At 38.9% G+C, this 24,536-nt stretch overlaps 1 protein-coding gene across 4 annotated transcripts in view; it reads left to right on the top strand.

Moving 5' to 3' along the window:
* The first annotated feature begins 1,965 nt into the window (after positions 1-1,965).
* Positions 1,966-24,536, top strand: part of LOC118900788 (cytochrome c oxidase assembly factor 1 homolog) — a 90,248-nt gene continuing 67,677 nt past the window's right edge. The window contains exon 1 of one of the 4 annotated variants that reach the window (XM_036863544.1): positions 1,966-2,058. The gene's annotated coding sequence lies outside the window, so the exon portion shown is untranslated. Of the gene's footprint in view, positions 2,130-17,899; positions 17,927-24,536 lie in introns of those variants that run through there. The other 3 variants (XM_036863543.1, XM_036863538.1, XM_036863539.1) reach the window with 3 other exon arrangements.

Raw genomic sequence — 24,536 nt, 5'->3', positions numbered from 1 at the left:
TGTTTTCTCAAAGTATGTGTCAAAATTTTCCCTATTTTCTTTCAATAGCTGGATACTTCCTTAATATGCTAAGTGATATGTACCTCAGTCCCCACAACTAGCTACATGCTTAGTGGGAAAATTCTAGCAATATCCCATTAAAGGTAGGAATAAGACAAGGAAGCTCACTGTCTTCACTATTATTAAATATTTTTACTGGAAATACTAGCTAATGCAATTAGATATGAGAAATTAGAGGTAGAAAATTTGGAAAGGATTAGGTAAAACTATCACCATTTCAATGATATGATTGCAATCCTAGAAAATCTAAAAGAATCAACTCCAAACAATAAGGCATCGTAGTAATAACTAACATTTTTGAGCACTAACATTACCACCTCTATTTTAACTCATTTAATCATCATACTATCTATCAGAAAACAATAAGAAAATGTATTAGATATCCCTACAAGAAGTTCAGAAAGAGGATGAGTTCCAGGTTTGGAATGATAATCCATCACTTCATGCAGTGGTCCTCAGCATCAGCTTTATTCCCTTGGGGCTGCCAAATGGCTGCCAGGGTCAGTGTTGGGCTAGAAGTTTCCATGTCAAGAGGAGAATGTGTTGGAAACTTTCTTGTAAGCATGAATCAATACCATATCAATACCACAGATAGTACATGTATATAATCTAGTTTTCTAATGCGGATGTGTGATCAAGAATTTGAAGACCACTGCCTTGGACTAAACTTGGTTAGTCTGGTTATGGAACACATCAAATTTAGGTGACCCACCAATTGTGAGACTCATTGATTTGTGGAGGAAAGGTACTTGTGAGATAGGCTGGACCTGGGACCCTTTACTGGAGTGCTTGGTCTCATTTTCTGGAGCAACAGAATACAAAGAAACTATAAGGGACTAAAAATAACTGCACACATGTGCAGTTGGGGCAATTATGAACAATAAGATACAAAGAGTCCACAAACCAACTGCCACTTCTGAGGTGCTGTGAGCAAAAGAAGGGTACTGCACGTGATCCCTGCACACAGCACCACCAAAGGGGTGGGCAGACCACCTAAACTATGCCTCCTGCCCAGCCCATGGACCTGCCCTCCTTGTTACCCCATTTAAAGACCCAAGCAGCTCACTCCGCTGTACCTGTTTCTTGTTTTCACTCCTTCCTGCTGCAGCAGGAGCCCCACAAAGCCTTGCCTAGAATTCTCCTCTGGCCTCTACCAATTTCTACTGATTAAAGAGTCTAAGGGCCTGGGTCGTAGGTAACACTCCAAGCTTGACATTGAAAAAGTAAAGGATGACGTTATTACTAGTGACGATGGCAATGGAATGATCAAGATGAAAACAGTAATAACTAGCATTTATTGAGCACTTACAAAGTGCCAGACTATTCTGAGCGCTTTACATCCTCAGGACAAATCTATTAGGTAAATACTACTATTAATCCATTTTACTAGTAAACTCCATGCGAACAGAGAACATTACAGTTTTTTGTTAGCAATGCATTACCTGGAGCACAGTAATAATTTAATAAATATTTAATGAATAAAAAAAATGAGTATTGCCAAATTTCTCAGCGGAATAGGGCAAGATGGGCTTTAGTGCCAGAGCCGGGCTCATATGGCCCGGGCTTTCGCATACTTGGAGGTGAACCAAAGCACCAGATCCCTGCAAGGGACAACACGAACCAGCGGTTTAAATTTCCTCGGCAACCGCTGCTGGACTGAATGTATGTTGCGGGCTAACGGGGCGCAGAAAACAAAAAACGGAGATTTGAGGAGACAAACCCCCTCCCGGCTGGCGTACGAGCTTCCGAGAAGCCTGGCCGCTAAATCAATTTCAGCGCGCGACCCGGCCCTGGGGGATCCGCAATCCTCCCGACTCGCGTCCCGACTCTCTAGCCGCGCGAGGAGGCTACGCCGGAAGTCTCGACTGCTCCTCGGGGAGTGTGTCCACCTGCCGGCTTTTACCCCACCCACTCCCCACGCCCCACGCCCGGAAGGAGTCCTCACGCTTGCCGCGGCGTGGTACTTCAACGCCGGACAGGTTAGCGTCCCGGCGGGAGGCAAGAGTCGGGTCCCTCTCACCCCAGAAGCTTTTGTTCCCGTAGTCCTGAAGGCCGCGTTTGCACGCCAGGTGGGCTGCTGCAGGGGGAGCCCCTCAGGGGCCACCTTGCTGTCGTCGCCGGGTCGCCACCTCCCGCAGCAGCGTGGTTGGCGCCTGGGGGCCCGTGGTGGGCTCAGCGCCTCGGGATGCTGCAAGGTTCCCCTCCCCCGCCCCCCTTTGTAGCTAACGGTGGCCTAGCCCTGTGGTCCTCGCTGAGCGTTCCCAGGAGCACATTTGTGAAGAGGTGGGGTCCTGTCGAAGAGGTGGAACTGGGCATTTTGTCGGTGGTCCCAAGTTACAACAGTCTGAGGAGGACCTTGCCCAGATGATTGTAGAAAGGAATTTTCTGGCTCGGTGGTCTTAATAGTTTTTGTCTCCTCACATTTGCGCTCCATACAGGGGCTGACGATAGAAGTGATTTTCAGTGTAAGTGGTTTTCAGGTGTTTAAGTGTGTGTATGATTGTCAGTCAGTCTGTGCCTGTGTGTGAGAGAGAGGGAGAGGGAGAGAGAGCACGAGCGCTGGGTAGCTGTGTGTAATTTAAAAAATCCGTAAATATATTTTGCTTCTTGCTTCTTCTGGTCTCTTCTCCTAATTCCTCCTTACTCTCACCTGAGCGGTATTTCTCTACTTCAGCTTTGGATAGAAGTAGCAATTCTCTACCTAGGCTTTACACATTTAAAACAGATCTGACCGTGTTAATCCTCTGCTTAAAATCTTACTGGCCTTCCCATTGTTTCAGGATAATACAAATTCCTTAGGCTGGCTTCAAGACCCTTCAAGGTCTTGATTTTGCTGAGTTTTTCAGTCTCATCTCCTTTCATGGAAGCACACATACACACTGTATGTCCCCTGTCATGCCAACCTGCAGTAGTTTCATCTCTTTGGCTATGACAAAGTTTTATAATGGTTTACCCACATTTGGCAATTTATTTTTTCCATTCAGTCAAGATTTATTGAATTCCTGATACTGCGGGCACTGTTTTAGGAGCTGGGGATATAATGCGGAAAAAAACCCCAACCCAATCTATAGTCCTTTTGAAAAATAACAGCTTGACTGCGATGTAGTTCACATACCATAGAATTATAAAATACACATAAATTTTTAGGGCATTCACAAAGTTGTACAACCAACACCCCAATCAATTTAAAAACATTTTCATCACTTCCAAAAGAAGCCCTGTACCCATTAGCAGGCTCTCCTGATTTCCTCCTTACCCCACCCCACTCGTAGACCTAAGGAACTATTAATCTACTGAATATATATTCGGCTATTCTGGACAACTCATATAAATGAAATCATAAAGTATGGGACCTTTTTTGATCGTCTTTCACTTAACATTCATGTTCATCCATGTTGTAGCATGTATCAGCACTTCGTTCCTTTTTATTGCTAGATAATATTTCATTGTGTGGCTATTCCACCGTTTATCCATTGGTCAGTTGATGGGCATTTGGATTGTTTTGGCTCTTACAAATAATGTTACTGTGAACATTCATGTACAAGTTTTTGTGTGAACGTCATGATTTCATTTCTCTTGGGTATATACCTAAGAGTAGAATTGCTGGGTTGTATGGTAATTCTACGTTTAACATTTTGCGGAAATGCCAGACTTTTTTAAAGCAGCTGCACCATCTTATATTCCTGTAAGCGGTGTATGAAGGTTCTGATTTCTTCCCATCCTTGCCAACACTTGTCATTATCTGCTTTCTTTTTTTTTTTTTTCCTTAAATTCTAGCCATCCTAGTGGGTGTGAGGTGGTATCTCATTGTGGTTTTGATTTGTAGTTCCCTGATGGCTAATGATGGTTGAGCATCTTTTCATGTGCTTTTGGCCATTTGTATATCTTCTTTGGAGAAATGTCTATGCATATCCTTTGTCCATTTAAAAATTAGGCTATTTGCTTTTTATCATCGATTTGTAAGAGTTCTTTATATATTCTAGGTCCAAGTCCTGTATCAGATATATGACAGTCATGTGGATTATGCTATAGTTCCTGTAGATGGAAAGCACATGAGGTTAATTTTTACTCTTCCTAGAGACCATGTTATAGATCTGCGGAGTAATTTAGAGTGAATTACTATGTGTGAAATACTGGGCCCAGGAAAAATGATGGGAAGAACCTGTGAGCAGCATTTTAAGATTTGAAAAATGAAGCAAGTGGAAACAGTTTATATAATTTTCCCATTCCCTACTGAGTTTTGTCTTTTCCGTATTGATTTGTAGGAGTTCTTTGTGTAGAGATATTAACCTATTGACTGTTAGATATGGGGCACATATTTTCAGTCTATTTGCTTGTAAACTTTGTTTTTGTATCTTCTACTATGCTAAAGCTTTACATTTTTGTATAGTCAAAGACTGTCAGTCGTTTCCTTTAAAAGGCTTCTGGGGCACTGATGTAGTTTGGGATACTATTCTTAAATTATGGGAGTTACAGAAACTGACACAGTAGTTCCCTGGTTAGTGTGACATCTGAGTCCATGGTACTATATTTAACTTTACAGGCAGGCCTTATTTTATTGTGCTTCATTCTATTGTGCTTCGCAGTTACTGTGTTTTTTACAAATTGAAGGTCCCTGGCAAACGTGCATCAAGCAAGTCTATTGGTGTCATTTTTCCAACAGTGTTTGCTCACTTTGTGTTTCTGTGTCACATTGCGGTCATTCTCACAATATTTCAAACTTTTTCATTATTATTATATTTGTTATGGTGATCTGTCATCAGTGATCCTTGATGTTACCATTGTAATTGTTTTGGGGTGCCGTGAACCGTGCCCATATAAGACAGTGAACTTAAATGAGAAATGTTACGTGTGTTCTGACTGCTCCACCAATTGACCGTTACCCCGTTTCTCCCTCTCCTTGGGCTTCCCTATTCCCTGAGACAAAACAATATTGAAATTAGGCTAATTAATAACCCTGCATTGGCCTTTAAGTGTTCAAGTGAAAACAAGTGTTGCACTTCTCTCACTTTAAGTCAAAAGCTAGAAATAACAAGCTGTTGAGGAAGGCGTGTCAAAGGCCTAGATAGGCTGAAAGCTAGGCTTCTTGCACAAAACAGTTAGCCAAGTTGTGAATGCAAAGGAGAAGTTCTTGAAGGAGGTGAAAAGTGCTACTGCAGTGAACACACAAATGATAAGAAAGCAAAACAGCCTTATTGCTGATATGGAGAAAGTTTTAGTGGTCTGGATAGAAGATCTAACCAACCACAGCACTCTCTTAAAGCCTAATTCAGAGCAAGGCCCTAACTCTCCTCAATTCTGTGAAGGCTGAGACAGGTGAGGAAGCTGCAGAAGATAAGTTTGAAGCCAGCAGAGGTTGGTTCATGAGGTTTAAGGAAAGAAGCCATCTCCATAACAAAAGTGCAAGGTGAAGCAGCAAGTGCTGATGTAGGAGCTGCAGCAAGTTCTCCAGAAAATCTAGCTCAGATCATTAATGAAGGTGGCTACACTAAACAGTGGATTTTCAACGTAGATGAAACAGATTTCAACAGATGAAACAGCCTTATCCTGGAAGAAGATGCCATCCAGGACTTTTATAGTTAGGAGAAGTCAATGCTTGGCCTCAAAGGACAGGCTGACTCTGTTAGGGGCTAATGCAGCTGGTGACTTTCAGTTAAAGCCAGTGCTCATTTACCATTCCGAAAATCCTAGGGCCCTTAAGAATTATGCTAAATCTACTCTGCCTGTGCTCTTTAAGTGGAACAACAAAGTCTGGATGACATCACATCTGTTTACAATATGCTTTATTGGCTGTTTGAAGCCCACTGTTGAGACCTACTGCTCAGAATAAAAGATTCCTTTCAAAGTACTGCGGCTCATTGACAATGCACCTGGTCACCCAAGAGCTCTGATGGAGATGTATAATGAGATTAATGTGGTTTTCATGCCTGTTAACACAACTATTCGGCAGCATATGGATCAAGGGGTAATTTCGACTCTCAAGTCTTACTATTTAAGAAATACATTTTGTAAGGGTAGAACTGCCAGAGATAGTGATTCCTCTGATGGATCTGGGTGAAGTCAATTGAAAACCTTCTGGAAAGGCTTCACCATTCTACATGCCGTTAAGAACATTCATGATTTACAGGAAGAGGTAAAAATATTAACAGGAATTTGGAAGAAGTTGATTCCAAACCTCATGGATGACTTTGAGGGGTTCAAGACTTCAGTGGAGGATATAACTACAGATGTGGTGGAAAGAGCAAGAGAGCTAGAATTAGAAGCGGAGCCTAAAGATGTGAGTGAACTGCTGTGAGCTCATGATAAAACTTTAATGGATGAGGAGTTGCTTCTTATGGATGAGCAAAGAAAGTGGTTTCTTGAGATGGAATCTACTCCTGGTGAAGATGCTGTGAAGATTGTTGAAATGATAACAAAAGATTTAGAATATTACATAGACTTAGTTGATAAATCAGTGGCAGGGTTTGAGAGGATTGACTCCAATTTCGAAAGAAGTTCTACTGTGGGTAAAATGCTGTCAAACAGCATTGCATGCTATAGAGACCATTTGGGAACGGAAGAGTCAATCGATGTGGCGGACTTCATTGTTGTCTTGTTTTAAGAAATGGCCACGGCCACCCCAGCCTTCAGCGTCCACCACCCTGATCAGTCAGCAGCCACCAACACCAAGGCAAGACCCTCCACCAGCACAAAGATTACAACTGTCTGAAAGCTCACATGGTGGTTAGCATTTTCTAGCAATAAAGTATTTTAAAGTTATGTACATTGGCTTTTTTAAAGATACAATGCTATTGCACACTTAATAGACTGCAGTATAGTATAAACATAACTTTTATAGGCACTGGGAAACCAAAAAATTTGTGTGACTCACTTTATTGCAATATTCACTTTGTTGTTGTGGTCTGGAGCCGAACCCACAATATCTCCAAGGTGTGCCTATAGAGCATTCATTGTTTCAGACACTTGTGCCTCCCTATCTCTCTGCCTTGAAAAATATGCTAAAATGTGCTTCAGCTTTGTTGGTTCATTTAATTGTCTATTTCAGGCGGACTCCTAGAAGTTACTTCCTTATTCTCATTGTCATGTTTAGTCTACTGCATTAGATTTGTGAGAGCTGTATTGGACAGTTGGTCATCAAATAGTAGGTACTTATTACATGCCAGCAGAAGTTTATTTGAAGGTTTTATTTGTGCAGAGCTTGAATGTAACTGCTGGTTCTATATTGATTGGGACATGCTGGGAACAGTCGTTTTATAAAATCCTGTTAACGTTATTTTGGTGTTTGTTTTTCTCATTTCATTGGTTTAAAGGTAGTGGTAATTCAGGTATTTTTAGGGTCTCTGAACATTTTGAGTAACTGAGGAGAGCTATATACCATAGCTCCTTAGAAAATTGCATTTCTATTTTACATGCAATATCTAGGGCTTCATTGTTTCCCTATGGCCTGACTTGTTAGGATGACTCTGTGTTTCTTGCTCTAGTGTTTGTTTTTTTTTAAATTGTGGTAAAATGTACAGAACATCAAACTTAGCATTCTAACCATTTTAAGTGTACAATTCAGTGACATTAAGTACATTCATGTTGTTGTGCAACTATCACCACCATCCTCTCCAGAACTTTCATTTTCCTAAACTGAAACCCTGTATACCTGTTAAATAATAACTCCCCATTCCCCCCTCTCTCCAGCCCCTTGTAACCACCATTCTACCTTTTGTCTCTGGAATCATAAAATATTTGTCCTTTTGTGTCTGATTTATTTCACTTTGCATAATGTCTTTAAGGTTCATCCATATTGTAGCATATTGCAGAATTTTCTTCCTCTTTAAGGGTAAATAATATTTCATTGTATGCATATATCATATTTTGTTTATCCAGTCATTAGTTCATAGACATTTGGGTTGTTTACATCTTTTGGCTATTATGAGTAGTGCTTCTATGAACATTGGTACAGTTATCTGTTTGAGCTCTTTTGAGTGTGTACCGTAAGTGGAATTGCTGGGTCATAGGGTAATTCTCTGTTTAATATTTTGAGGAACCATTCATATGCTTCAGTGTTTTTTGTCATTCACATAAAATATGAGATTTAAATAAACTGTGTAATTTAGCAAATATTAATTACCACATTTACCTTTCTAAAAATATAAATTCAAAGAGCCATCTCCTAGTTGAAGGGATGTAGGGGTTTTTGTCTTAGGACTTGGAGATCTTGGAGTTTTAAAATTATGTACTAGAATTCAGATTAATTAACAGGTTTATCTGGATAGGTTCCCAAATCCTAAACTTCTTTTTTTTTTTTTTTGGAAGTTAAAGTTAGGAGCATTCAAAGCTGAGGGAAAAATCACACCCAAAACCGCGAAGGTGCACTAAATAGTGTGAGAACTAATAGTTATGCTTGGCTGGAGCACGAGTGGCATAAAGAGAAGAAGTGAAAGGGAAGAACTAAAAGTAGGTTTGAACCTAATGCTGGAAGGGTGCATATAGCTGAGTCATCAGTTTGATAACAAACTCCATTTTGCTTTAAGTACTATATGTATTTCTTGAAATTTTTATAAATTAGTAACTTGCCTAGAGCTTCCTCAGCCAAAACCTAATTTTGAAAGTCTTTTCATGGGAAGAAAATGTGCTTCTCTAGCTTTTCCTTTATATACTCTGCCGATACCACCCAAAAAGTATTACTTGTGCCTGGTTTTTACCTACACCTATATTCCCCAACAAAGAAAAAATTAATGAAAGTCAAAATATGACATGGTAGGTAGCTCTAAGATGTAAAATTAGTGAGACTAGCCAAGCAATTCCTACAGGAAAAATTTACAAGTCTCTGATCAGGTAGGACAGCCTTTTTTTTTTTTTTAAATCTGTCATCAATTTTATACACATTTTTACACAATTTTATACAAATCCTAAACTTCTTTATGATCTAAGCTCCTGTTTTTTTTTGTTTTGTTAACTGTGTATTCAGTCTTTTTGGACAAATTACTTATCATGGCAGATGGTAAGATGGAGGTGATTTCGCATACTTGTATTGTTGCAAAGTTCTGGATTGTTCTGTTACCATTCTGCTGCTTTAGTTGGATACTCTGGCACTTACTCAGGTATGCTGTGAATACTGCTGCTTCTGACAAGCAAGTTCACTTCCGCCGGTGCAAAGATATCCGTGTCATTAACTAGTGAAGGATGGGAAATGGCCACTATTATTCTTTTATTACTGTACAATTATTTTTTCAACGATTCCCCTGATGTTGGAACTGTAAGTTGTTTTGGGTACGGGGATCCCTCTCAGTAACTGGCCTCCCTGAGATAAATGGGGAAGGGTAGATAAACAGACAACAGTATGACTCAACCAAATCTTAGAAAACTAAGATCTCATGCCTCCCCTTCCCCTCCATTTGCAACATCTTTCATAAACTCCTGTTTAATATTTCCTCATCACTGTTACAGCCCATACCCCATGGTAAACAGCAAGCGTATTATCAGGAGAGATGGAAGGAACAAATATGTTAATGTGACTTTCGCTCTCAGTTTGGGTCCATTTGTCATCTGGGCTCTCACCTGATCATCCATCTTGTGGGCTCTTGGTACCTTTTGGCATTTGGCATCTACAGATGCACTAGAAAGGTCCCCAAATGGATTTGGATGCGCCAGACTCTTGGAACTTGAATATAACTTAGATTTGTATGTGATTTCCCTAGCATCCAGCAAATACCAACATTACATAGATGCTGAGTACCCACCTTGGCCTGTTTATGCCTCAGCTCTTTGAGTAAGACAAAACACAATCACATAAAAATGCCTTTGTCAGACATTTTTTTGAGGTTACCAGACAAAGGTGAATATTAATTCCTAGTTTTTGGTAATAGATTGTTTGTTACCTTTCATCAGACTTATCGATACTAGGGACAAAGTGATTTACTTCTAGTGTACGTCAGTAGCCTTTAGAAACACTTCCAGGTCCATATTTAAATATTTCAACATGCTTATGTCAGATTAGGACCTTTCAAATTTTATTTGGGCCACAGGCCTTTGGGCTATAAATGGCAAAACTGTTGAATTTTATGTGAATACTTTTGCATTTTAACTTTATGATTTTTCCTCCTTTCTAGAAACATATGGCACTATTTTTATTCTCTTAGTCTGTATCTTTTAAAAAATTATCATATAGTAAAATTGACTGTTTTACCTTTTGGTTTAGTTCTGTGAATTTTAATTTTTTAAATAAATTTATTTATTTTACTTTTATTTATTTTTGGCTGTGTTGGGTCTTTGCTGCTGCACGCAGGCTTTTAGTTGTGGTGAGCGGGGGCTACTCTTCGTTGTGGTGCACAGGCTTCTCATTGTGGTGGCTTCTCGTTGTGGAGCACGGGCTTTAGGCACATGGGCTTCAGTAGTTGCGGCACATGGGCTCAGTAGTTGTGGCACATGGGCTCAGTAGTTGTGGCTCATGGGCTCTAGAGCACAAGCTCAGTAGTTGTGGCGCACGGGCTTAGTTGCTCCGCGGCATGTGGGATCTTCCTGGACCAGGGCTTGAACCTGTGTCCCCTGCATTGGCAGGCGGATTCTTAACCACTGTGCCAGGAAGCCCTTTAGTTCTGTAAATTTTAATACATGTATAGATTTGTGTAACGGCAACTATAACCAAGGTATACCTCACCTTAAAAACTCCCGTGTGCTGTCTCTTCACGGTCACCTTTCCCTCACCCAGGTAACCAAAACCAAAAAAGTAAATGTCATTTTGTGCTTTTTATTTAGGGAAGCAGTAAGGTTGTGTCCCGTTCTTTTCTCTTTACCAGTGATTTTTATCCAAATGTGATGGAGCTAAAAAGGATAAAATAAACATAATCCCTTTTCATTTTCTTTCAGAAACTTGCAAACTTTCTCACAAACTTGATTAGGAATAAAAACATTTTGCTTGTGATTCCTTCCAGAAGGTGGCAGTGTTGTGCTATAATAGGACGTAAAGATCGTCTGCTTGAAAATATCAATAATTAAGTTTTTACTTCAGGAAAACAGGACAGTTAATTAAGAATTAATATTTAACTCTAGAATCTGTTTTCTTTGGATCAGTTCCAAAGTCTGTCTCATTCCTAGCAAAGCAGTCTGTGGATAAAATCATCCTTTAATTCTTTCATATTTGTTTTCAAGTAGTTTTAAATGTTTGCAGAGGTAGGAGTTAACTTAAAGGTTAACCTTTGTGGCAAGAATAACTCCAGTGTTATGGATGAATCTGTGATTCACAGAATCAGTCGTATCAGTGAGACCTCAGTTGTTTTATATTTCAACCTTCTTTGTCACAGGTAGGAACCCCATCTGTAACATCCCTCACAACTGGTGGCATTAATTAATCAGCAGATGGAGCAGATGCAGAAGAAAGATACAGATTTTGATTACCAGCATCTTGAGCTTGAAGCTTTAATGGAGATATTCAGTGAGAAATGATGAAGTGGAGCTTGTGAGACATTCACACTTAGATGACTCACAGGTTTTCAAACCTAATCCACTCAAAAAGGGATTCCCTTTCTCCTTCCAGCAACTTACATCTGACAGTATATACTTCCCTGGGAACTGGGTCCACCATTTATCCAGATGCTCATGCAAGATACTTGGGATCATCTTTAAGACCTCTCAACATTCTCTTAATTCTACCTCTTAGGTAGAATTTCTCAAACCTGGTTACTTCATCTCTACCTCTGTCATCCTAGTCCAAACTACCTTTATCTCTCACCTGGATACTGCTTTCTAATTGGTCTGCCCCAATGTGTTAATACTTTATTTTTCACACAAAAGATATTTTAAAAAATATAAAATCTGATCATGTCAAACTCCTGCTTGAAACTCTTCTATTATTTGCCTTTATACTTAGAATAAACCTGAAATATTTAACTTGATCCACAACAATCCTCCCTTCCAGCCCCACCCCCTGATCTGGCCTCTCTGCTTACTGCTACAGCCTCACATCATGCCACTGTTCCCTCGTTCACTGTGCTCCATCCTCTATTCCTTGACTGGAGGAGGGGAGGAGAATAGAACAGGGAGACCTGTTTTTAAGCCAACATGCATTTTAGGTAAAGAAGTGATGGCTTAGTAATTTATTAAAGTTCGTGGCTCATGGGGACATTTTCATAGCAATCAGGAACTCATCGCTTTGTCACTTTTCAACACCTCAACTTAAATCTAGGGATAAATGCACATCTCAGTTCAGATTCTGTGTGGGAAAAAAAAATTATATTCTGACTGAGAAAAGGAAATTTAGGACCAGGCAGTCATTACCTGTTATATTCCAAGTGTGGCTAATCCTTTGTATTTGAGAGCTTTCACTCATTGTGTCTAAAATGACTCTATTTTTGTAATTTCATCCTTCTAGCATTTAATTATGCATTAGCTTTGTTTTTCACATGTGTGAGTCTTGCCTCAGCAACCAATTGGACCACACCACCATCTGGGGCTTAGGTGCTATTGGTGGCATCCCGAATAAGTGATAATTGTGCAGCCTGTTCTTGAGTTCCTTGCTTCCCAGGGCAGTTCATTCCTTTTTGGGATAGTTTTGTCTGTTAAGAAGTCCTTCTCTATCTTGTACCAGATCTCTGGTTTGTGGTTTTCCCACACTGGTTCTAGCTTTCCTTGGAGGCATAGAGAACAAGCCTAACTTCTCTTCCCCCATTAGCTCTTTAGCTGTTGAAGTAGCTGTTGTAGCTCCCAGCATATTCCCCTTGATAAACCTTCTCAGCTTCTTCAAGTATTTCTCAGTGTTTTCACTCTTCTGGGCACTTTCTACTGACTGTCTTCTAGTTTAGTGTTTGAAAGTGTGTTTTGAGACTACCTGCAACACAATCACTTAAGATACTTGTTAAAAATGAAGACTCCTATTGGACTAAGATGGTAGATTGACTTCTGATCTTGCTCCCTATTGAAACCCCACTAAAACTATAGTAAAGATTCCAAAGGACAGAACATTAGGAAAGGAGATAAGAACAAAACAATTTGAAAAACTGAAAAGCCCAAGCAAGAGTGAATGGAAATTTATCGCGACCCCCAAGAATCATGACCGGTAAATTGGCAGAAGGAAAAACTGAAACTAATCATATTTACCTTGTAAATCCTCAAGAAGCTCAAGAACTGGGCAGTGCCAGGTATTCCTGGAAATTGGGATACAAGGGAGATAAAATAAGGAAGACTGGGTGAATACTGCTGATTAGTAACTCCCAGTGGATGCTGTTCACCTTGGGGCAGATGCTGAAGGCTCAAAGCGATGATCTCTGGATAAAGTAGCATTTCCTTACGGGAAGGCATTCCTAGAATTTCTCAGGAAATTTTATGTTTATTCGAATCCCAAATCCTGAGGAAAGTCATTTAAAAAGTCAGGAAAACAGAAAAAAGGATTTTAAAATTTCCCAAGAATTAAAGCGTAACATATTATTGGATACCGTTGGTTCTAAGAGTTCCACTGGCATCAAGTGGAAAGCAAGAAAGGGGCATGCTGACACTGAGTAGAAAGTAAAGGTCTGGGAACTGAGACAGAAGCATCTGGGAGAAAAGCATCATGGTGTAATCAGTTGGTCTTACTTATAGTTGTTGCTGTCTTATAAATGTGTTTTCATGTTCTACCTGCTGCTAACAGGTATTCTTACAAGTAAAATAAGTTTATATGCATTATAAATCCTATGAGTGGTGTCCCAAGAAATAACAAATTTGGGAGCAAAATAAATCTGTAAACTGGCAGTTACAACATAATATTCTGTGTAGTACTGTTAACCTTGCTATGAGATCTCAGTGTTGTATATACAAATATTACCCAATAATTGTTGGTGTTTTCAAGTTCAGCATATTCACTGATAGACTGTGGGTTTTTTTTTTTTTTTTTTGGAAATACAGAGGAATTGAAAAGAAGGTTTGAAAGTTTTTGTGGAATACTCCAGTATGAAATGAGAACTTAATCTAAAAGCTGAAATAGTAAAAGCGATATTTCAAAGCAAAACCAAAACCAAAACCAGAGTAAGCAGACAAAATAGTTTGTCGTAAAAAAAATATAGGAGTTTATATGAAGCAATATGTACCCTAACACTCAACTTGAGGGATGCTTTTTGATACACTCTGAATTTGACCAATGTTAACACAAATGAATGAAATTTTTCTGCATCTGGAATATTTGTTATGAAAGACTATTGAACAGGACAAGTAATACATGGTATATTTTAAAATTTCATTTTTAGGATGATAACTTCTAAATATTTATAGTATTTCAACTTTTACAAGGATTTTTATTTGGCATTTATTTTATATTAATGTTTCTTTTATAAGGTCTTTTTTTTCCCCTCAGATTTCTTGAGGTATAATTGATGTATAACATGTAAGTTTAAGATGTACAACGTGATGCCATTTGTAGCAACATGGATGGACCTGGAGATTATCATATTAAGTGAAGTAAGTCAGACAGAGAAAGACAGATATCATATGATATCACTTATATGTGGAATCTAAAAAAAAAAGTGATACAAATGAACTTATTTATAAAACAGACTCACAGAGTTAGAGAATGAACTTATGGTTACTGGGGAGAAGGGTTGGGGGGGGAGGTATAGAATAGATTGGGAGTTTGGGATTGACAGGTACACACTGCTATATTTAAAATAGATAACCAACAAGGACCTACTGTATAGCACAGGCAACTCTGCTTAATATTCTGTTATAACCTAAATGGGAAAAGAATTTGAAAAAGGATAGATACATGTATATGTATAACTGAATCACTTTGCTGTACTGAAACTAGCACAACATTGTTAATCAACTATACTCCAAGATAAAAAAAAGATGTACAACGTGATGATTTGGAACACGTGTATTTTGAAATGATTGCTACAGTAGGGTTAGTTAATACCTCTGTCACCTCACATAATTACCATTTGTGTGTGGGTGTGTGGTGAGAACATTTAAGATCTACTCTTAGCAACTTTCAAGTATATAACACAGTATTGACTGTAGTCACTATGCTGTACATTAGATCCCCAGAATTTATTCATCTTATAATTGGAAATTTGTACCTCTTGGCCAATATCTTCTCATTTCCCCAATCCCCAGCCCCTGGCAAACACCATTCTCTGTTTCTATGAGTTTGGCTTCTTAGTTTCCACATATAAGTGATATCATACAGTAAATGTTTTTCTCTAACTCATTCCAACTCATAGTGCTCTCAAGGTCCATTGATGTTGTCCCAAATAGCAGAATTTCCTTCATTTTTTTTTAATGACTGAATAATATTCTAGTGTATGTGTATATATCCGTTTTTTATCCATTCACCTATCAGTAGATACTTCGGTTATTTCCATGTCCTCACTATTGTGAATAATGCTGTAATGAACATGGGGAGTATGGATTTCTCTTGACACAGTGATTTCATTTCCTTTGGAAGTATACCCAGAAGTGGGATTGCTGAATCATATGGCAGTTTTATTATTAATTTTTTGAGGAATCTCAACACTGTTTTCCATAGTGCTCTACCAATTTACATTACTACCCAAAATACACAAGGGTTCCCTTTTCCACATTCTTATCAACACTTACCTCTTGTTTTTTGATCATACCCTTTCTAACAGGTGTGAGGTGATACCTCATTGAGGTTTTGATTTGCGTTTCCCTGATATTTAGTGATGTTGAGTATCTTTTTATGTACTTGTTGGCCATTTGTATGTCTTTGGAAAAATGTCTATTCAGGTCTTCTGCTCATTTTTTAATCAGATTATTTGCTTTTTACTATTGAGTTGTATGAGTTCGTTATATTAACCCTTATGAAATACGTGATTTGCAAATATTTTCTCCTGTAGATCACTTTTTCATTTTGTTGATTCTTTTGCTGTGCAACAGTTTTTTTTTTAAAATTTTCTTTATTTTTGGCTGTATTGGGTCTTTGTTGCTGCGCATGGGCTTTCTTTAGTTGCGGTGAGCGGGGGCTAGTCTTTGTTACGGTGCACGGCCTTCTCTTTGCAGTGGCTTCTCTTGTTGTGGAGCACAGGCTCTAGGTGCACGGGCTTCAGTGGTTGTGGCACACGGGCTTGGTAGTTGCGGCATGTGGGCCCTAGAGCATGCGGACTTCAGTAGTTGTGCATGGTCTCAGTAGTTGTGGTGCATGGGCTCTAGGGCATGCTGGCTTCAGTGGTTGTGGTGTGCGGGCTCAGTAGTTGTGACTCATGGGCTCTAGAATGCATGCTCAGTAGTTGTGGTGCATGGGTTTAGTTGTTCCGTGGCATGTGGGATCTTCCCAGACCAGGGATTGAACCTGTGTCCCCCTGCATTGGCAGGCGGATTCTTAACTGCTGTGCCACCAGGGAAGTCCCTGCCAGGTAATATTCTTGATGGGAAGTTTTTTTTCTTTCAGTACTTGTACTTGGGGTATATCTTACCCCCTGTCCTGGCCTGTAGGTTTCTGTTGAGAAATCCACTGATGGTTTTATGGAAATTCCCTCATAAGTGAGGATTTTTTTTCCTTTTACTGCTTTTAAAATTCTTTGATTTTTAGACAGTTTTGAAATGTGTTTTGGAGAAAGACATTTAGGATTGAATCTTTTCGGGGAACTGTGAGTTTCATGAACTTGGACGTCCAAATCTCTCCTTAGATTTGTGAAATTCTCAGCCATTATTTCTTTAAATAAGCTTTCTGCCTTTTCTCCCTGTATTCCCCTTCTGGGACTGCAGTAGTACATAGATTATTTCTCCTAATGGTGTCCCATAGTTCATATAGGCTTTCCTTATTCTTTTTCATTCTTTCTCTTTGTTCTTCTCTGAATGGATAATTTAAAAAGTCCTGCCTTCTACTTCACAGATTCATTCTGCTTGATTCATTTTGTTGATGTTCTCTGTTGTATTTTTCATTTCATTCATTGTACTCTTCAGCTCCAGAATTTGTTTGGTTCTTTTTAATTTCTATCACTCCGTTAGACTTGTCTTCTTTTAAAAAAAGTTTTGTTTCCTGATTTTATTGAATTATCTTTCTATGTTTTCTTGTAGCTCCCTGAACTTCCTTAAAACAACTACTTTGAATTCTTATTGTGTAAATTGCTGTTCTCCATTTCTTTGGGATTGGCTACTAGAAAATATTGTTTCTTTTGTATTGTTACGTTTTCTTGAGTTTTCATATTCCTTGAAATCTTGCATTGTGTCTTCACATTTGAAGAAGCAGTCACCTCCTCCAGTCTTTACTGAGTGGCTTTTAGAAAGAAATACCTTCTCTCACCCATTAGGGATTCTGAGGCTTTCTCATACCTCTTCAATGCGTACACTTGCTCCACATTCCTTGTACTCTCTTGTGGCAGAATTCTTAAGCTTGTATGCCTTCTCTTGGTCCTACAAAGTTCAGTGGGTGCTGACAGCCTCCCTTTTGCTTTCCCTAGGCCAGAGCTCAATGTTCAAGTTTGTGGTTTCTCCTAAATTGGCTTTCTAGGCATGCTCACTAGCCATCTGCAAAGGCTTGCTCTTGCTGCCATGGGGAGCATGCAGGGAGCTGTCTGTGGGTGGGAGGGTTTATGGGTGAGGCATGTGGGGTGCTGGGGGTGCCCAGGAGCCAGTTGTGGGGATGCACTGGAGAGGCATTGCCAGTAGCTCATGGGCAGACCTATAATAGAGTCCACAAAGTGGTTAGTATGATCTCTGTCACTTTGAGATGTTCACTACTGACCCCTGGCTGTTTTTCTCTTAGCCGCGCACTGCCCTGAGCTCACAGCTCAGTATTCTGGATGGGGCCAGAGAAATGGGCCTCATTGGCAGTGTCCCACACAGCTGGTGAAGCCAAGCACTCACATGTTCTCGTGTTCCCCTGCAGGAGAAATCACTGGGCAAGAAGGGCTCTCTTGGCACTGAGCTCTGCCCCCTTGTGGGAGAGATGGTACGTTAAGTCAAACATTTCCTCTTACCCTCCTCACAGGGTAGTTTTGGTCTTTTTTGTTTCAACGATGTGCTGGAACATCTCTCCTGGACTCCTGGATTTCTACAAAGGCTCTTTTGTCTGTGGGTGGTTGTCATAATTGGTGTTCTTTGGGGAGATGACAGTAGAAAACTGCTGTTCTGCCATTGTGATGATATCACTCTCTCCTAAAGTCTTTTATTATCCCGTGACTGATTCATATAGAGATCGTTTTTACATGTTTTTCTGATACATAATCTCACCACAGTATATTGGTTCATAATAAGTGTGCATGGATTTATTACTGGATTTTTAAAAAAAATTTATTTATTTATTTATTTATTTATTTATTTATTTATTTATTTATTTATTTTTGGCTGCATTGGGTCTTCGTTGCTGTGCGCGGGCTTTCTCTAGTTGCGGCGAGCGGGAGCTACTCTTAGTTGTGGTGTGCGGGCTTCTCATTGTGGTGGCTTCTCTTGTTGCGGAGCACGGGCTCTAGGCGTGCGGGCTTCAGCAGTTGTGGCACACGGGCTTAGTTGCTCCGCGGCATGTGGGATCTTCCCAGACCAGGGCTGGAACCCATGTCCCCTGCATTGGCAGGCGGATTCTTAACCACTGTGCCACCAGGGAAGCCCCCTGGATTTTTTTAGAAACAGAAAACGTTTGAATCTTTTATTATAACCTTATTGCAGAAAAATGATTCATTATGTATTTTTATGGTCACTCATTATTATTTAAAAATAAGTGAAGTCTTATGAAAAATAGAGAATAACTTGTGATTTGGGAAAGTTCAGTTTCTTGTTTCCAAATCCCAAAGAACTTGGAAATAATATTGGGAAATAAAAGTCATAACTGTGATGGAAATAGAAGAATAAATGATTTCTGCATACTGAATCTGGGGGCATTGCCCCACCCCCGCTCCCACCCTCATCTCCATTTCTCTTCTAGGTTCATAGAATGCTGGTAGCCAATAGGCAATTGAAATATTCTCAGGGGTTTCTAAGTAGCCCTAGAGAAAACACCTGACATGAATTTCTTTGAAGATCTAAATTACCAAGCCCCACCCACAAGTTCAATTACAAGCTTTTTAGTCCCCTGCTCTTAATCATAAGCAAACACCCAAGTATTACCAGTTATTTGAGGAAAGCCTCTTATATTGAAGATGGAAGATGGGAACTGAAACAAACAGGGAAAAGCACTTGGAAGAGACTTTGCAAGGAGGAAAAAAACCTTTCCCCGTTATTAATATATTACGAGAGATAAGAGATGAGGAAGAAGTAAAAATAGGATTCTGTAAAAGGCATAATCAGAAAACAAAGAAAAGAATTTAAAATATTATAGTAGAAATGAAATTTTAGGAGCATGGTAAGATAATGTTCAGGAAATCTCCCAAAAAGTAGAGTGAAAAGACACATGGAAAATAAGAACACTTAGCAGACTATTCCTGAATTTCAATACCCATACCAAGAAGATCCAGATAAAATAGGGGAAATGAAAAGGAGAAAATAATAAATAATTCAAGAAAGTTATCCAAAATTGAAGGTTAGAGTTTTCAGATTGAGTGTGCCCACTGAGTGTCCGACTGAATAAGTGAAAATATACCCATGCTAAGGTACCTCATTAGGAAACTTCGAAACACTGGGAGGCAAAGAGATGATTCGAGATGCAGAAAAAAGATTATGTATAAAGGATTAGTATGCAAAAAACAGGTTATGTATAAAGGATCAGGAGTCAGAATGGCTTTGGATTTCTATGCAGCAACCTAGAAATGAGAAAACAGTGGAGCAATGCCTTCAAAATTCTGAAGGAAAATGATTTTGAACTTAGAAGTATGTACTCAGCCAAATTATGGCCAACTAGAATAAAGATATTTTTAGACATGCAAGGTCTGAAAATATTTACTTCTCTTGTCCCCTTTATTAAAAACTACTGGAAGGAATTCCCTGGCGGTCCAGTGGTTAGGACTCTGCTTTCACTGCCGAGGGCGTGGGTTCGGTCCCTGCTTGGGGAACTAAGATCCTGCTAGCCGTGTGGTGCGGCCAAAAAAAAAAAAAAGCTACCGGAGGATGAGAAATGAGAAACACCAATTGAGAGTAAATTAAGAAAATGGGGTATAGGAAACAGGAGATCCAAGAAGGAGGGAGATGAGGGGAATCCCCAGAACTACTTTTAGGAGATTCCAAGGTGCTGGCTGTGTATTGTATATAGAGGGCAACCACTCCAGTTGGAGGGCTGTGAATCAGAACCTAGAAATGTTTAAGGCAGAATTACCAAGGTGCTTGCTGTCACGGTTTGTTTTTTTAACCTGAGGACAGAATACTCTGGTGAGCTTGATCCAGAATTTATCTGTTCTTAGCTTGTCTTGACTATGTACTATGGAAGTTCCAGCTTTCCCCTCATGCCCTGCTGTGTGGCTCAGCTGAGGATACTTGTTTCACCTCTCAGATATATTCTGCTTTGACCTACTCCTAAGTTCTGGTGGGTGGCCATAGTGAGCTTAGAAACAAAAGATGAACAGAGCCTGCTCTCTCATCTGTATTTCTGTTGTAAGTTCAATGATACTAGCCTGCATTACCCAGCTAGAAGCCTTCACTGTGGTTGACCTGTGTTTTCCAGGATTCATGTCTTTGCCTCATAACTTGGCCTCATAACTCATAACTTTTCCAGAGACGAATTCTCTTAGCTTTCTGGAAAGCTGAAACTGGACAGTGACGCAGAGACTGTTCAGTTTATCTTTCCCTATCCTTCCTTACTGTCCTTCATCTATAAGGGTACCATGCCCTTGTGTATCTAGGTGTGTGATTTCTATTAAGTTTTTAAAAACCAAAAATATATTGTTCAGGGATATATATATTTATATATGTATGTATGTATATGTGTATTAAAGGCAAAACTAATCTGAAAAGCAAGGGAATGATTAACACAGAAGTCAGAAGTCAGGATAACAGTTACCTTAGTGGAGGGAAGAGGATGAGATCAGGGGGCTTCTAAGGTCCTGATAAAGAACAGTGTTTAAAACAGGGGCAGTGGATATATGGGAGTTTATTGTATTAATTTCTTTTTATATGCATATATATATAGGATTATATGTGTTTGATACATATGAAATAGAAACTTTTTTCTTTTTTTAAAATTGAAATGTAATGGTACAGATGAACCGGTTTGCAGGGCAGAAATTGAGACACAGATGTAGAGAACAAACGTATGGACACCAAAGGAGGAAGGCGGCCGGGGGTGGGGGTGGGGGTGGTGCTGTGATGAACTGGGAGATTGGGATTGACATGTATACACTAATATGTATAAAATGGATAACTAATAAGAATCTGCTATATAAAAAAATAAAGTTAAATTAAGAAAAAGAATTTATGAGTAAAGATAGAATGAGATAGAGAGTATAGGAGGTAGACTGTTTGGGGCAAAAATGATGAGTTCTATTTTGGGTCATTGTGTTTGTATTATCCTTGGAATGTTCAAATGGAGAATGATAGCCCTATCCTCTACATTTTTACAATGCATACCTTGTTGCTCCTTTAAACATTTATTTAATTCTGCCTTGTTTTATAGCCATTTGATATATTTGTTTCCCCAATGACATTATAATCTCCTGAGGGAGGAAACTTAAGTTTTACTCCTATTTATTTGTGTACACAATTAACACATAGTTTTTCAAAAAAAGCTATTTTTAAAATCTATCACTATTACATGATGGTACGCAATTCATTGACTTCCGGGCTTGATTCAGTTGATCTATTTGCAAAGGCCCAATTCTTCCAACCTGCATCTCCTCTTACAATTCCATTTATAATACTCCTGAGACTTTCACTTGATCTAATAAAGTGATTCTTACCAGGTGAAAGAAAAAAAAAATTGAAATGTAGTTGACATATAGCAATTTATTGGTATTAGGTATACAACATGATTCGATATTTATATATATTGCAAAATGATCTACTGTCTTAGTAGCGACTTTCAAATATGCAATACAGTTTTTTTTTAAATAAATTTATTTATTTATTTAATTTTAAAATTTTTGGCTGCTTTGGGTCTTTGTTGCTGTGCACAGGGTTTCTCTAGTTGCAGCAAGCGGGGGTTACTCTTTGTTGCGGTGCATGGGCTTCTCTTGTTGTGGAGCACGGGCTCTAGGCGCGCGGAGGATTCAGTAACTGTGGCACGCAAGCTCAGTAGTTGTGACTCACAGGCTCTAGAGCTCAGGCTCAGTAGTTGTGCCACACAGGCTTAGTTGCTCTGCGGCATGTGGGATCTTCCCGGACCAAGGATCGAACCCGTGTCCCCTGCATTGGCAGGCGGATTCCCAACCACTGTGCCACCAGGGAAGTCCAACAATACAGTATTATTAACTGTAGTCACCTTGCTGTACATTACAGCCCCATGAGTTATTTATTTTATAACTGGAAGTTTGTACCTATTGACCCCCCTTTATCTATTTTGCCCACCCTCCACCCCCCACCCCCTGCCTCTGGCAATTGTGAATCTGTTCTTTGTATCTGTGAACGTCTTTGTTTGTTTTTTTGTTTTGGATTTCATATGTAAATGAGATCATATGGTATTTGTCTTTCTCTGTCTGACTTACTTCACTTAGCGTAATGCCATTAGAGTCCAACCATGTTTTTTCAAATGGCAAGATTTCCTTCTTTTATTTGGCTACATAATATTCCTGTGTGTGTGTGAGTGTGACATTTTCTTTATCCACTCATCCATTGAGGAACACTTAGGTTGTTTCCATATGTTGACTGCTGTAAATGATGCTGCAATAACATGGGGATGCATATACCTTTTTGAATTAATGTTTTCATTTTCTTTGGATAAATACATAGAGTTGGAATTGCTGGATCATATGGTGGTTCTATTTTTAATTTTTTTGAGGAATCTGCATACGATTTTCCATTGTGGCTGCACCAATTTACGTTCCTACTGACTGTGCACTAGGGTTCCCTTTTCTCTACATCCTCTCCAACACTTCTCTCTTGTCTCTTTGATAATAGCCATTCTAACTGTTGTGAGATGATGTCTCATTGTGGTTTTGATTTGCGTTTCCTTGATGATTAAGTGATATTGAATATCTTTTCATGTGCCTGTTGGACATCTGTATGTCTTCTTTGGGAAAATGTCTATTCAGATTCTCTGCCCATTTTTAAAAATCAGATCGTGTGTTTTTGCTATTGAGTTATGAGTTCTTTATATATTTTGGATATTAACTCCTTATCAGATATATGATTTGGAATATTTTTTCCTCTCTGGAAGCTTGCCTTTTCATTTTGTTGATGGTTTCTTTTGCTGTGCAGAAGCTTTTTAGTTTGATGTAGTCCCACTGTTTATTTTTGCCTTTGTTGCCTTTGCTTTTGGTGTCAAATCCAAACAATCATCTCCAAGACAGATGTCAAGGAGTGTACCACCTATGTTTTCTTCTAGGAGTTTTATGGTTTCAGTTCTTACATTCAATTCTTTAGTCATTTTTAGTTGACTTTTGTGTTATGTAAGATAGTGTTCCAGTTTCATTGTTTTTACATGTGGTTGTCCAGTTTTCCCAACACCATTTATTGAAGAGACTGTTCTTTCCTCACTGCATATACTTGACACCTTTGTTGTAAAATAACTGACCATATATTCATGAGTTTATTTCTGGGTTCTGTATTCTGTTCCATTGATCTGTGTGTCTGTTTTTATGCCAGTACCATACTGTTCTGATTACAATAGTTTTGTAATATGGTTTGAAATTAGGGAGCATGATGCCTCTAGCTTTGTTCTTAAGATTTTTGTCTATTTGTTCCATAGGAATCTTAGGATTGTTTTTTCTATGTCTGTGAAAAATTCCATTGGAATTTTGATAGGGATTGCATTGAATCTGTAGATTGCTTTGGTTAGTATGGACATTTTAACAATATTAATTTTTCCAGTCAGTGAACATGGGGTATTATTTCATTCCATTCTTTTATTTCATCTTTTGCAGTCTCTTTCATCAATGTCTTAGATTGTTTTCAGTCCACAGGTCTTTCACCTCCTTGGTTAAATTGACTCCTAGGTATTTATTCTTTTTAATGCAATTGTAAATGGGATTGTTTTCTGAATTTCTCGTATTTCGTTATTAGTGTATAGAAACCAATAGATTTTTTTCTATTATTGGTTTTGTATTCTGGAACTTTACTGAATTTGTTTCTTAGTTTTAACAGTGTTTTGGTGGAGTCTTTCGGGTTTTCTCTATATAATATGTCAGCTGCAAAAAGTAAGTTTTACTTTCTGATTTCCTTTTTTGATTTGGATGCCTTGTGTTTTTCTTGCTCTGTGTAGGAGTTCTAATACTCTGCTGAATAAAAGTGGCTAGAGTGGGCATCCTTGCCTTGTTCCTGATCTTTGGGGAAGAGCTTTCAGTATTTCACCATGAATATAATGTTAGCTGTTGGCTTTTCATACATGGCCTTTATTATGTTGAGGTACATTCCTTCTTTACCCACTTCATTGAGAGTTTTCTTTTTTTTATCATAAATGGATGTGGAATTTTGTCAGATGATTTTAATGCATCTATTAAGATGATCATAAGACTTTTATCTTTCATTTTGTTAGTGTGGTATAT

This window comes from Balaenoptera musculus, chromosome 9, assembly GCF_009873245.2.
Source record: "Balaenoptera musculus isolate JJ_BM4_2016_0621 chromosome 9, mBalMus1.pri.v3, whole genome shotgun sequence".
Taxonomy (NCBI): Eukaryota; Metazoa; Chordata; class Mammalia; order Artiodactyla; family Balaenopteridae; genus Balaenoptera; species Balaenoptera musculus.
The sequence above is the reverse complement of the archived record's forward strand: the minus strand, read 5'-3'. Positions and strand labels throughout refer to the sequence as shown.